The 16,232-nt window shown below is 36.2% G+C and overlaps 2 protein-coding genes across 5 annotated transcripts in view; both read right to left on the reverse strand.

The window, feature by feature from the left end:
• LOC146481537 (mortality factor 4-like protein 1) overlaps positions 1 to 16,232 on the reverse strand; it is a 210,183-nt gene that overhangs the window by 186,105 nt on the left and 7,846 nt on the right. The window lies entirely within an intron of this gene.
• LOC146481543 (uncharacterized) overlaps positions 1 to 16,232 on the reverse strand; it is a 164,584-nt gene that overhangs the window by 142,014 nt on the left and 6,338 nt on the right. The window lies entirely within an intron of this gene.

Raw genomic sequence — 16,232 nt, forward strand, 5'->3', positions numbered from 1 at the left:
AGAATCAACCTTAGTTAGCTCCCTGTTATGGTTCTCAGAAACGTATAAGGCAAACATGTAGTGAGGTTATTTTGACGTGCACAAACACGTGGTTACGCCTTATTTTATTTTACATGCGTAGTTGGCCTTATTTCCATATTTTCCGCGTATACACTCGATTGCAAAAACGTTGACACCTAAAAAGCAGAAACCGTGAACGATGAGACCCAATGGCTTTATGGGTATAAGTGTACTAAATTTATATGCATAATATTCTATTATTGATAACCAAAATTAGTTACACGTGGTGAATGATGATAACTGTCCAAGCTTTCCTTAAAGTGTCAAGTTGGCCAACAAGGGCCAATTTTTAAACACTACCCACAAATCCGTTGGGTCTCATCGTTCAATGTTAATGCTTTTTAGGTGTCAACGTTTTTGCAATCGACTGTAGTTAGCCTTTGTTCAAGTGCATTCATAAAATCCGTAAACAAAAATCCTATTTGTTGTACCAGTGAGTTTTAGAACACTGACTCGTTTTCGAAATGAAAGAGTACAGCACCGGTAAACAGATCTGTTTTGTTTGCATTTGGTACTTTATGAAATGGTGCTACTGAAGTTGTTTCGAATGTGGATTAATTATTTAGCTGCGATTTCCTACCCACGGATATTTTCCACACAACCTGACCCGCGAAGGATGTGTGCGCTTTTCGTCATCGGCGACGTCTAAGTATCATTCATACATCTGCAGGCAATCTAAAATGCCGGAGAAGAATAAGACTCTGGGTCGTGGTAATTTAAAAAAAATCTGTAATGATAATACTTCTCGTTAAAGGCCTAGAACTCTACTTTGTGCGTATATTCTCATAGCATATCACCGTTATTTTGTGCAACGCAATTTTGAAACCTCTCGAAGTCGTTCCGTTTTGAATAAGCACGCGCATGCTCTATTGGCATGTCTGTAATATTTGCTTTCCAGTTATCACATTATTTAACGGTAATTATTGTAAGAATGCATATCGAGATGATAATGATTTTTTGATGATCAGAGAAATATTTTTTATTGCCTCTTAACTTTATAAATTCCGGCACTAAATTATTTAACGGTTTCTAATTTGTCTGATCCACATTATATTGTAAATAAAGAATTAACACTTTAAAGTTTGTCACAATGATTTTGCCTACAGGTAGTTTTCACCCCCCCCCCCCCCCTTCACTCCAAGAGCCAAATATTGGCTCTATCTATTGCAAGACTTTCCTAAATCGCCCTTACTGCAATTTACAGCATACATGTACAAGCAGAAGCAAATAATTTTCTACCCAAATAGTGGTCATTCCTACACGATATCACTTAGGAACGCTGGCTTCTACTATAGCACTACCGTATTTACTCGAATAAGCGCCGCGGCGCTTATTTAATTTTTCCTGTCTCTTGTGCGGCGCTTATTCGAGGGCGGCGCTTATTTGAGGGCGGCGCTTATTAAAAGGCTCATACCACAAAGCCAAAACATTTTGATTGTACAAGCAAACGCTGACAATCTCCTTACTGCAACAGTTACAGGGAAGAGAAAGAGGGAGGTTGGGCTTGTCGTACCGACGAAGTTTACAGCCTTCACGCAAGAACTGAAGAACGCGAACATTTTGAAGAGAGAACTGAATGAAAGAGCATATTGAGATATACTCACTTCGAACTGAAAAACATCACTATTGATGAAAATAAATTCTCATTGCTGGCTTACAACCACATTGCAGCGATTACTGTGTATTTTCATCATCTTATGGAAATACTCAAATAAGCGCCGCACCGGAGCTGCGGCGCTTATTCGAGGGCGGCGCTTATTAACCATTCCGTTCCATGTGCGGCGCTTAATCGAGGGCAGCGCTTATTCGGAGGCGGCGCTTATTCGAGTTAATACGGTATTCCCGACGCCCTAGATATTCTCTATCTCCTTCATCCCTTGGCTTCTCCCGCCTCGACAACGCCAATTACCGTGCAAACACGTCGTTTCCGATGCAAATGTGTACTGTACGCATTAAGAAAAGACTATAGACTTTATTCCAAAATGGTTGCCATTTTTTGCATTCAAATTAGTCCTTCTTGCCTCGTTCAAGATAAAAATTCTTTTGATGCTTGAGCTTGAGAACGAGGTAAGAAGGCTAATTTAAATACCGACAAAAGAATATTAAAATGGTAGCCATTTTGGAATAAGGTTTATACGTTAAACAAATGTAAGATAAGAAACTAAAGTATGTGTGTAATTAGGTTAATAGTTGTAGAAGTGTAAATAAGCTTTTTCTCTTTTTTTCAATCCTGCTAATAAAATAAAATATGGCTCTAACTTGTCTCTAGATGAAATTCTGAAGAGCTGATTCAAAAGAAAGCTACTGAGCAGTGCAACCCTGCGGTTGTGTTTGGTCCTAAATTGGGTCAAATCAAATTACTCTCTGGAGAAACGCACCAGCAGCAGTCCCATGTATGATGATATCCTTTGGTTCATTTCAATATTTAAACATTAATTTTTCTTACTGATCGATAACGGGTTATGCCTTATAAACCAAGTCTATTTAATTTTGTGGTTGTTTTTATACACATACACGTTTTCTATTTATTTCGAAGACTTAGGAGTATTAAAATTATACACTTAGGCTTTCCACATTGACCATTGCTCTAGGAAAAAAAAATTTATTGGGCGGGGACTGTTGAGTCACGCAAAGCGAGAGAGAATGAGAAACTTTCTTTCATGAGTTCGTATATTACAGAAACCATTTTCATCAAGCATTGATTAGTCTTATATTGTCCTAGAAAGATTTGGCTCATGCAGGGCTTTCGTAAACAAACGTCAAAGTGACAAAAGCCGATAACCACAACATAAAATCCTTAAGGTAACAGAGCAGATGTATGTAGTGAATAGCACCATATGGACCATATCATGAAGAATAGCTTGTAAACAAAAACCCGTGAGGTTATTTGCTAATAAAGTTGGCTATTGGAAACATGCTTGCAGAATATGAAGCGAGGGATAAAATTAATTTCGTTATAACTGTAGAATTCCATTACAATTAAATGAACAAACGCAAAACGTTTCTTAAACGCAAGATACAGCTTATAAAGGGGTCACAGTATCTTTTTCTTTACTTATACCAACATTCACCGACGAGTGAGAAACCCCATTATTCGAAATAAGTAGCCATGCCAGTATTTTTATAATTATGAGTGATATTGTCCTTTCAATCAGTCAGTCTGCAACAAATTTTCCCTATGCTACCAGCTGTTTTCACTATGCTCGCAACATCGCTAAAAATAGAATGCAACAGGTGAACACTTTTTCCAAACTTGTCAGCTATCTAATGTTTAGAGCTACAATAGCTAACAGGCCGATAACAGGTCACAAAGCAAAGGAAGCATGACCTATTACACAGAACCTTCCGGACGCTCTCGAAATGTTCAATGCAGTAGCTATATCATTTCATTTTATTAGGTCACAAATTAATTCATCTTATCATTATAATTTCCGTTTGCCGTTTTTGAACCTTGTACACGTTAATTGTGCCAAGCAGAGAGACCACTTGAGGGAATGTATGGTTTTATAAATTTCAGTTCTTTAATCAATTGTACTTTACATCACATGCTGTAATTTCAGAATAATTATTATCTTACAGCCCACACGCTTTTGTTGAAAGTATCACACAAACGCCGCCGCACACCCAATGGTAATTTAATTAAATCGACGGACCTGCTTAGTTCCAAGGTATACTGACAACCCCGAAATCACTCCCCAAAGTGCATGGCTGAAATCTGCACCAAAAAACTTAAACTCTACTGGCTTGAAAACTACTGAAATACAAAAAGTATCACGGGAAATTATTGTCAAATTAACATTAAATTCTCTTTTTCATTCACAGACTCAAAGGTTAAGTTACCCCCCACACCGTTAAATGAATAAAGCAAAGATTTATCTTTAGAAGAGAATGGGCAAAAAAACGTTAAACGTTAAACTTATCTCCTTTACTTGGGGTTCGCCTTAATTAACTGTATTGTTAAAAACACCAAGATTTGATTTGATTTGATTTGATTTGATTTGTAATTAGCTTTCTTGGATTGTAAAGCGCCTTTGATCATTTAGATGTTAAAGGGCGCTATATAAGTATTAAAATTTAAAATTTAAATTTTAAAAGCATAGAAGATGGGAAAAAGGAATAAACTGCGTATAGTTTTCACTCAGAACCGGGAAGTTTGTTACCCAGATAGACAGCATCTATTAGCCATATCTGGCAGTAAGAGTTCGAATTTGAAAACAACCAACATATTGTGTTTAAAAGAGAAGCTTGTATAACAGTGATGGTTTCGTAGTCTTCTGCTCTTACGTATCTACAACGGCTAATTTCGTCAAATCATATGCTGATGATATAAAGGAGTATAGGTTACCGTTAATTTAAGTGTGTTTTTTATTGTGAACTTTCATTTACCCCCTACGGTTAAAATCTTATCTTAATTCATCAAAAAAAATTAAATCGGAAATTTGCATTCAACGAAAATTTCCAATTTAAGTTTTTGAATTAATAAGTTATTAATTTTTACCTGATAAGGACTGGAGAACTCTAGACAATCACGGCTTTACAACTGAACAGAACGTTCAAGACAAAAAAGGCGGTTACACGAATTCTTCAATTGCCAGAGGATCTACCTAATTAAACTTGCTCGCGCGCTTTTGAGGTAAGTATCTAATTAATTTCATGCTAGAAACTGCTTGTTTTCCATTGTGTAACACACTGGAAAATTGCAAAGATAACAGTTGTTGCTCTCGGTTTGATCGTCTATTCAGCTTGATTTATTTGGGTAAGGACCTCGACGTTCTTCGCAAACTTTTAGCCGACAAATTTCTTTGTCTCTTCAAATCGAGCAAAACGTTATGTAATGCTTATTTATTTTTTTTTTTTTTTTTCCAACACATTGTAAAAGAAGAAACAGGGGCAAATGGAACAATCGAAAAATAGATACAACCGATGGAAACGAGTACACATGACAGAGGAGAAATATTCTGGAAGTCACTGTACACTTAAGAAGCTCCGTTATCGATTCATCTTAATTTTATTAATCCTTTACAATCACTGGCTCGATTTATACTAGGGACGTATCATCCGTCAAGACAAATCATCTGTCTAGTATAAATACTAGGGTAGGATCATCCGTCTGGGACGAACTTGGGCAAATTAAAGAACAGTAGTGCTTATGATAATTCGTCTGTGTTTAAATATGGTTCGTCTTCAGTTGGCAAGACGAACTACCGTGGATATTTCGTCTGGATGGATGATCCGTCATGAATTATCAGACGAACAACCGTTCTTTGCCCAAGTTCGTCTCAGACGGATGATCTGTCTCTAGTATAAATCGGGCCAATAAATATATATATATATTTTTTTCATGGCGTCTGAGAAGTAAAGTAAAACCGAGTTAAAACAACCAAGGGCTTGCGATTTTATATTCCACTATTTATATAGCTTTTAATTTTATATACTTGCTAACTATATTTACTTACATGTGCTTGTATTTATTTATTTATTTATTTATTTATTAATTTATTCATTCATTCAGTTCAGGTTAAATAGTTTGGTTAAATAATAACAAAATTGGGGTTGCCCCTCTCAAGTTAAAAAATCCCCTACAATAGCTCATTATGTATCATCGGCATCGCGCATTTCATTGTCGAAAACACGCGGGGAAAAAATTACAGCAGGCAGAGGTCTATAAATAGATGTTGACAATTCCCCTTTGCTCATCGAATGCCGAAATCAGTGTTACAGTCAATCCAGGTCACGCGTAAACAGTAATTCCAAGAATGAAATGAACATTCGAATTACTCTTTGTAATGTCCGACGTGTGAATGAAATGTTGGACATCTCTCTGCAAATCGTTCCAAAAAAGACGCATTAACTGAAAAAAAGATTCAAAATACTTGGGAAACAATTGTTATTTTTGAAATATTCAATTTTGCAATGTAAAGAAAAATTCATAGCTTTATACTGTCAATAAGCTAGGGAAATTTATACGGGAACTCTGAAATATCGTTGGCAATTTTGAAAACTGACATGTAAATTTCAAAACTCCGTTCAAATTTCAAAAATATCGTTCACGCGTGACCTGGGTTGACTGTAAACATGAATAACACAAGATACACAGACTGGTTGTAACGATAAGGATGCATTCAGTAAGAGGCACAAAGCTTAGAAAGGTTATTTCTTGGGCTGGTTCGTTTGTTCGGTTGTCTGCTGTACTTTTCCCAGTGATCTTGTTAAGGTGGCTCTACAGATCGCTGGTAATATGGCGCAGCTGTTATCCATCCAAGGCTTATTTTCCGGCTTTTTTTTTTTTTTAATTTTTTTTTTCTATTAATTTCCCCAAAGCCACAACAAAATGTAATAATCAAGAACAAAAATAAGTTCTCCAACCATCGCGATGGACCATTGCTGTTAAAATAATGGCTTTGAGTCTTGAACTGAATATACGCAAACAAACTTAAGGCGTTTGTCACTGTGAATGACGACTGATTGAAACTAATAAAGTAAACAATAATAATAATAATAATAATAATAATAATAATAATAATTCATGGGGGTTTAAAACTAACTAAAAGAATCGACGACTTCAGTTTAAAAGGATCTAAAAAACTTGAGTTAACTATCTCCACGGGGAGACAGTTACACTCATCTAGTCTAAAAAAGAGTTATTGGAAAATATGAAAACTTCCTTGCTAGCATATGGGATTTTTTATTCAAATTAATGAATTTTTCTGGTCCGATCCTCTCAGGGTGAAGGATCAAGTACTTTTTACTGTCTATATAAATGAAATAAAATCAATCAAACTATTCATAGTTTTTATTTATATATATAAAACATCTAAACAATCATAAAATCCTATCAGATTGGTTTCAGCGCGAAATACAATTTATCCTTACTATTCCTGACGATATGGCAAATGCTATTCAGAGCTCGTCGGTCCATGCAGCTGTTCTGGACTTCGCCAAAGCTTTTGACAAGATCCCCACACAAGACAGAAACTGCAGTACTATCGAATCCACGGTTCACTCCTAAAGGACTGGAGTCTTTCGTCACACAGCGACCCCATCATTTCAGTCTGCGAGGGTCAATCATTCCGTACCTCTAAAGTGATTTCTGGTGTACCTGCAGGGTACGATTCTGGGTCCTTTATTATTTCTATTATATGTAAATGACTTGCCCGATAACCTGCGATCTTCTGTATGTTGAGACTATTGTCTGACGATGTTCTATTACTATGGTGTAATTCTAAGTGATGCAGTTGTTTTGGATTTCGGCGACTGCGCTTTCCTCCAATCTGATCTATGTAAGTTAGAACTTTGAACAGCATCATCGATGGCAGATGGAATTCAATCCATCAAAATGTATAATTATCACCATTCCGTCTAGAATCCACCTCAGAAAAGATGTCTTCTGTGGTGTCGAGCTGAACTTGACAGGTTGACAGATTCCCATATCTTGGAGTCACCCAGTCTATATAAGTGGTCGGGTTATATTTCTCCGATAACAGCTAAAGCCATGCAATACATCCCTGGGTATGATACAACGCAACAATCGGAATTGTCCCAAGCTATTGAGAGAAACTGCATTGCGACCTGCGTTGGAATAAGCAAGCGCAGCATGGGACCCACATCTCATGAAAGGTGTTACCTCCCCTTAACTCGTTGTTTCTTCAAATTCGTTCAGTGAAATCGTTGGAATTATCAAATCGGAGAGAATATAGCCAGAAGAAACTTTTAAGAGAGAACAAGGTTGGGGTTACCAGGAGGGAAACGCTTTTTTCTTTTTGCCAATTTGTTCTTTTCGCCAGTTTGAGCTCTAATTAGAGCAAAATATTTTCAACCTCTTTGCCAAGTTTTAGGAAAATTAACATAGATTAGAATTAAGGTGGATTCACTAAAAAGGTTGGATTCCCACTATCGTGTAACAGTTTGCGTGCGTAAGGAAGTACCTTAAGGACGGTGCCTACTAATAGCGAAGTATTTTTGTGCGGTTTATGACTATGCGGGAAAAGCAGATCTTAGCAAGGCCTATTGGAATCCAAAAAGAAAATTGGGGGTAGCCATGCATTTTTCAGAGATAACTAAGCAATAATATCTCTAAAAAGCGCCAATATATAAAGCAATGTATCGGATTTTTTCCTAACTTGAAGCTTAATTATCTCTGAAAAATGCATGGTTACCCCCAATTTTCTTTTGAGATACCAGAAGCACTTGCTAAGTTCTACTTTCTCCGTATAGTTTTAAACCGCGCAAAAATATTCCTGTATTAGTAGGCACCACCGATAGGAAACCCGAGTATCTCGAGATGCGCAGAACGTATGCGCAGTAACAATAGTAGGCACCGTCCTTAAGGCTTGAAGTACATAAATGCAATAAAAGCGATGTATAAAATGTCTGAACTGCACTCAACTTTTTACGTTTAAGCAAGCCGTTCTTATTTTATTTACGTACGTAAAGCTCGTTTAAATTTACCTTCGTACGCAACTAAAATTAATCCTAAAGCAGAAAGGTATTATTGACACGATGCGTTAGGTAGTCGAAACTTAAATGAGGTGTATTTATTCATAAATCAAAATGAGTGTGAGACACACTTCTTCAAAAGTGAATTAAGGTTCAAATGGTCTCTTCGAACGACGAATTCTTATCAAATCAAAAAAAACTGAAAATAATGTATTTTACAGCAAATGGCATCTGTAAACGCGAAGGGCATTTTGACCTTCACAAATAAATTTATCGGTGAGATACAGAAAAATATGATAAAATATTACGAAATGCATTTGTAAGGCCTTTGACGAAACCGATTCGTTCGTAATTAACAAGTGTCCTTTTAACCCAAATCAAAGAGGAAAACAGACAAAGAATACAGTTTCATTTGATCTGAGCATTCTTAAAAAATCTTAACAAAGAAAATAAAACCAATTAAATAATAACGAATGAATGGTTTATCAATAGAGTTGATAAACTAAAGGTAAATTGGCCACCGTAAAGAAATTCGAATGTTGACGTTTCGAGCGTTAGCCTTTCGTCAGAGCGAATCCTCCGACAAAGGGCTAACACTCGAAACGTAGCATTCGAATTTTTTTTGACAAACCAAACATTCGCCGTTCAGTCTACTTCTCACTGACGCAGCACCACAGCTTCTTTAGAAACTAACCCCTGGCCCCTTATCCAATTAAATAACATATTACTAGAGTCATGAAAAGCACGAAGATATATATTTTTTATCACTAGTTATTGTTTTGGCGGTAACAAGAACCTGGACCGTGATCGTGTGAAAATTGAAGTATATTTATCGATTTGCAATTCCAAAGAAACTCAACTGAAGCGAACCATTCAATTCTTCTAAAATCCCTTCTTCCATTCGTTATTTGTCTGGTTTTAGCTGTTATGTGGAAGCAACAACATTGAAAAGGAGAGGGTGGAGCTTAAAACGTACCTCAATGTACAGGCTTTGTAACCCACATTCACGGTAAAAAAATTACCTTTTAGATTCTCATTTGAATGTCCATAAGAAAAAGAAAGAGAAACCGCAAATTTATATTAACTAAAGTGGTGTCTGCCCTGTACGAAGAAAACTCGATGTTGTGTTTCATTTAATGGACCTCTCTGAATCACCAGCCTTCCTCTGAATGAGCTACCCTACCGAAATAATGTTCTCATATTTTGTTACCAGTGACAAGAAGCGAATTTGGGAAAACATTGCGGAAAGGAAATATATTACTTTATACCTTACAGGTTCTTTATGTAACATCCTCGGCCTATGAATGACAAATTTAAGTTGTATTTAGAATGTGAAACGGAAAAAATCTTAATATAGTTACACGTTGTCCCTAGAAAAGAAACTAGCATCAATTGTGATATCTTTGTACATTGTACTAATTACAACATTAAGATACATAACAATTACAAGAATATTACTAAGACTCTTCAAATTAATGGTCCATGAAAATAATTCCAGGAGCGGAGGTCGAAATTTCTGATATAATATTTTAGCCTGAGACTGCGTCCAGTTTTTCGGTTCAGTTCTTGTCTCACCCGTGATACGTACGTGATGTTCTCTTCGTATCTGATGTTCTACCAGACTACAAATAAAACACTGCTTTGTCAGCCTGAAGAGAATGCTCCCGGTTCATTATTAGGTTGGCTCTGTAGACTCGGCAAAGAATTTATTGCAATAAAAGTATCGACTTTGATCACTCTACAACTTAAACTATGTGCAAATAGGCACTACATGTATCTGTTCTAAGTGTGGTTGGAAACTCTGCTATCATTCATGCCGCGTCAAATCTGCATATAGTTTAGAAATAGAAATAGCTAAAGAAAGGCCAATAAACGTCGCTGAATGGAAAATGGTGAAAATTGCTTTCCACTTTGCGGCATTTTTGAAAACAATTTTCAATTTTCTTTAAAGAGAAAAGTGCTGGACACAAACAGCGTTTAATTAAATACATCCATCATTTTTAGCTGTTGTAGGGCTTCTGTTCAATTTCGCCGTTTGAATCTTTGCTGAATGATAGACTGCGTCGTGTTTTTCTTTAGTTTTCCAAATAAAAGTCCGTGCGACTTTTAGTGTTTGCATCATCTGGTTATGTTTTTAATTACTTTATTCAATGGAAACCGATATTTATTCCATGTCTGAGGTTCGAAAGACTTTAAAAGTCTTCAAAAGTAATATTCAATTTACCCAGCATTAATCACTTTCTAATTGTTATTGGGCTATTTAGTTAAAACAAGTTCCTATTGTCTTGCAACGTGCGGGCAGGGAAAACAATAGCAAGCTACCTTAAAGATATTATCTGTAGAGTGCACTGGTGTCAGTAAAAGGGCCGTTTTATCCTGATTTAGAGCTACAAAGTACACAAACATTGTTTGTCATGCAAATTTCTTTGTAAAAGCTTTCACCTTCTACTGATGCAAGCATAAGTTGGACGCTAAGAGTCAGGAGTTTAACTTCACGGACAAACGAGAAAGTTTCTTCACAGAAAGTATCTGAATCATGTATTATATACTACCTCTGCTTCGATTCAGAGATTCGTGAAATTGCAGGATAAAACGGTACTCAAAATATATCATGAACATCTTACCTCTTCCAAAAGATAAAGATAAGAAATTGATGACGGGAACAAGCTAAAAGCTTTTCCGTCGTCTAGTAAGAATTTAGATTGCAGTGATATACTATTTAACTACCGTTGCTGTCGTGCACGGTGGTAGAAGCCTGAAAACGCAATGTGCCAATTAAAACTCCGTTTCTTTTCATTTGAAAGCATTTCAAAAGTTCGATACATTTTGATCTTATTGAGATCATGAAAAGAGATTAAAGCTTACAACAAAACGCTCTTGGAAAAACGCTGTGAACTAATTAAAACGCTTGTTTAAAAAATGAAGAACATTATAATGTTCATCTGACTGTTATTGTTTTTCCGTTTCTCTTTTTGGTCAACCTGAGCTGTGGTTAAGGAAGCTTTTTTCGTTCACTGAACTATGTATTATAGAAGAGCGAGCAGCGGTCGAAGGGTAATTAGGCGTCACTCTTTTCCCTGGAGATATAGCGTCTCTATTGTACATCACAGATCAAATGAAATAAAAGATCGTGCGAGTGCTTCTTCGTTAAAACATTGTCTGTCTCCTTCTGTTTCGGGAAACTTTTGCCATGTCAAAGCCGGCACGGCACGTTAAGATCACACACATTTGTAACATTAAAGCATGTTCATTTGAGTGGGCATTGTTCGTTGAATGGAGAATATCGCAAAAACCAGTTTATAGCTCCTTGTCAGCATGATTATATTATTTCAGCCACAAAATATTACAATAAAGTAATATGACAAAAGCCAGAAATAATAACCTTTCGGTTAGTATTTTTAAATTCCTTTTAATGCTGAAGTGAAGATAGATAAGAGCAAAATCTAGATAATATCGGGGGAAAAAACTGTCCTGAGAACCGAATGTTTAAAAAAGTAATGTTGTTATGTAAATACCGCAAAAGGAAACCACGAAAAACATATTACTTCGTAGACAGACAGCAAAATCATGTTTCCCAAAGTTTTCATTAAATTTCGAACCTCTCCCCCTCTCTCTCTCTCTGTAGCCATTAAAAATCCCTCAACAAAGCTTCGATCTCGTTGAAAAAGACCTTCTAATATTGCAATATTTACATATTGCCATAGCGAATGATAAGCAACTGCATCTAACCCGTCAAAGCTAAACGGGCTCAGTTTAACCTTACCGTGGAAGAACAAAATTTGCTGGAGACAAGTATTATATTAGTAAAGATCACTTTCTTTTATTTCTATCAATATTAACTGAATCTAAACTCGTGTAAACCGCAAAAGCAGCTTACAATACTTAAACAATTTTTAGTTGCAATCGCTTCTTAGTCCCGTACAAAATCAGTAAGGTTGTTTGCAGAACTAGATATTTACATTGGCAAAGAGAAGCGAATTTCTTCCTAAACAACAACTGTTTACGTAAAATAGAACACGAAATTGAAGCATTCCCCTCTGATTTTCAAATCTAGAATTAACTAAAATTCAACCAAAACTTGACATTAAAAGAAGAGAGTTCGTTCCTTGATCACAATTCCATCTTAAAATGACGGCCGCTGGGAACACGTCACCTGGAATATTTTGATCACGAAGACAAATTTTCAGGTTTGTTTACTCAAGTGCGAGAAAATTGACTGGAGTTTTACGAAATAAAATCTGGCTGGTTTGTTATTTTTTCACTGTCCTTGGACGGGCTTAACTTGAATATATTGGTTCTGAAATTGTTTACATTTGCACGAAAAGCGTGCTTCTTTGGCATATTGGATTTTACAGTTTGGATCAAAACCTCCCCATTTATCGGCCCAAGTATACGACCTACAATATAAAGTAACAAAGTCAAGCTTTCATGTTTTCGCACGTTTTGTTGGCCCGTGTCTTACGCTAAGTCAATAACTGTAACAAGACCTTGTGATAATTTTGACGGTTGCCTTGAAATTGGACGGGTCTTTGTTGTTTCCGCAACTAGTATTGTTTCCCTTTCTTCGATATCTGCTAACTACCCGCAGAAAATGAAAAGAAAATTACATAATTAGGGAACCAACAAGGAAACACCGCAAAATCGAGGAACAGAGTCGACAAAGTCAATCCTGAATGCGACTTGATTTATACAGATATATATTTATTTTTCCAGAAGCACCATTAAAATAAAGTCGATACAAGCTCATTTACGGCCTTCAAGATACAACTAAATTTACGGCGTTTAGATTACCTTAAACTATTTGATAAAGCGCTGTCTTCTCTCTTTTTGTCGCTCTTAATTTAAATTTAAATTTAAATTTTTAATAAAATGAAAAGACATTCATTCTCCATGATAGTAAGAAATAGGCACACATGTACGTCCTTGAACTAATTCATTATATAGTTTCAGAAATCTTACGATATCCAGAACCATAGCTGAATCAAACGAGCTCATGTTTGGCCGAAGTAATTTCCCAGCTCATTTATACATTTATACCCCCGCCCCCCAACCTTGTTATGATATCTTGCGCTCAGTAAGAACTTGCTAAATATACTTACTTCGTTTGCCAGGCTAAGTTAGAATCTTTACTTTTATTTTCTTGTGTCTGATATTATCTCAGAAAAGTATGCACGTCTCTTTTGGAAAGGGCTGTGGTGTGCGTGCAAGGTTGAGAGATGACTGAGATTTTGTAATAAGTTCTGCTTAACTCTTGCCCTTACAACAGTAATCAACGGATCGCGATTCTTTTTCTTAATATATAAGGATAATAGAGTAAACTGGGCACCAAATCAGCTTGAAAATGCTTGAAGTTATTTTTATTAACCAGCTATCAACAAACTGGATGGTTTAAGAAAACTTACTTGCCGTGATTTCCGGAGGTTTGTTCGTTCTTCGCAGGATTTGAATTAAAAAATGTATCATTTAGCATTTTCATAACCTAAGCTTGTTATTGCTAGAAGTTAAATCCACTCGATGGATGCATTTGATGTTATTTCATCCATGCCAAATAACAGAATGACCTCCGGAATAACTGGAAATGATTTCTCGAGCTTGATCATTGTAATATTGACATATACCAAGAAAGTTCGTTTCGTTAAATTATTCTTTCATTTTCTGTTCTTCAAGACTTAGTACACCTTAAACTCCATTTCGTTTCCGAGAGAAGAGAAAGGGGCTCAATGATCCATTTTCTTTGAGGAAATAGGCTTAGTTTCCTACTTTACACTTCATTGATCGTTCATTCTTAACCGGTACAAACCGCTCACGGTAAAGCTAAACTCATTTGCTTTGGCTTGTTTCTTAATATGCTTGGGTCAAGGAAATCCAGATTGAAACTGCACAAACCAGTAATATGCCCCCCACATTTTATCCATGGCAAGACTTGTTGTCTGTCAGTACCACAAAATGAAAATGACATTATTTCAGCAAAACGGTTGTGATGTGCAAAAATTAAAAAGAAAAAGAAAAGACAAAACATACATACTACATACATGACGCCGCTCTGTGCCCGGCTTCTAAAACAACTGCAAACCAGTAATCTATAATTATGTACTAGCCTAAGGTAACGCTTTCTTTTAAATGACTCAAAAACGGCCCAAGAAAAAAAATAAACGTTTTGCATGAGCACTCATTGAGTAATTCACAGGCAGAGTTTTGAAATTTACCCAGGCTGACTAATCCATTGCTTAAATCAGCAGAAATGGTTGTGGCTTATAGATTTTTTTGAGGAAAACATTATACAAATACTGATTGTTTTGATACTCGTTTTGTTTCGCCATAAATTAAAAAATATACTGATATACCCTTGCGTATATGTCGTGAACAGAAGAAGCCAAACGCTTTCAAATACCACAAAAGCTAACTTAGCTCAAACCTTTGTAACGACATTTACGAAGAACCGACAAAAGTACAGGTTTCCCTTGCGTGGCTTTGTTCTGTACATTTTGAAGTGTCAATTTTGTTACTTTTCTGTTGAAGTGGGAGAAAAAAAAGAGAAACCTTTACATGGGGTGTGTAAATTTACTTTTTTACTCACACACTCATAGGAAATGAACCTCTTTTTCGCTCAAATAAGACGGCTTAATTCCATGGGATGTGAACAGGTTTCAAGGCTACGAGTTCATTTACGCCCTACGTGTAGACCTCTGAGATTGAAAAAATAAGTACGCCGGCGGAAATGAAGTAGAAATCCCTCTTAATTGCTCTTTACACTTCACGTTTCGTTCATCAATGCAGATTGTTCTATTTGATAGATGATATTTCGGAATGGAAATTGAAAATCTAATTTCCGACTTACTGATGGACGAAAACGCGCTAATGGTTTTTTGAATTAAATATCGTTCTCCAGGGAATTTAATGGCGACTCAGACAAACCAAAATTAATTTTCCCAATATGATCAGTCATAGCTTAAGCTTCGTTCAGACAACTGGGGATTCGTTGAATATTTAGTATTTACTAAGTTTGCTAAGCAAAATCATTTAAGGAGAACGACGACGAAAAATAACATTTAGGTCTTTTTAGCCGGTCGATTGACATTATTTGGTAAAACAATGGTAATATTTAGATGCGAAGACACCGCGTGTTAAATAATTAGGACGTAACGACTTTTGACTAGTCATTTTCACGTCCATGTAAAATTTTGCTGTGAAAGACCAAAGGGCATTTTATTCATTTTCTTTAGTCCCTGTTTGAAAGAAAATGTAAAACACTGTGATACAAGCCATCCAAACCAATTTGTGAAAAATTGCGTGGACTCTTTGGATACAGTTTTGATGCTTTATTTTATAGGTACATGTTAAATGCTTTTGCTATTGAAGTTACACAATCGCCACGCAGGTTCTTCTATTTACCCCCGGGAAGGACTCGCTGAGAATTGCGCATGCGCAAATGCATCGCTTGTTTTGGGTTTATTAGTGTCCCATCTGGTGTACTCATTTATCATCCCACACATTACCTATAAACCGCCAAAACAGCCAATGATAAAAACACTCTATTAAACTGTGCAAGATAGCAGGAGTGATAATAAAAAAAGAGATAAGCGAGATTTATAAAACCAAATTGTGGGATTTGCACAACAGGAAAAGAAACCAAAATTTTAAAGGCGAGTTGTTTTCGTACGTAAGTGCTGATTAAGCCAAATGCGGCGCGAAAACAAAACTAACAAATTGGTCTCTCCAATGCCCGCTTAAAAGAA

The sequence above is a fragment of the Pavona decussata genome, unplaced genomic scaffold (assembly GCF_977016875.1).
Source record: "Pavona decussata unplaced genomic scaffold, jaPavDecu1.1 SCAFFOLD_49, whole genome shotgun sequence".
NCBI classification, from domain to species: Eukaryota; Metazoa; Cnidaria; class Anthozoa; order Scleractinia; family Agariciidae; genus Pavona; species Pavona decussata.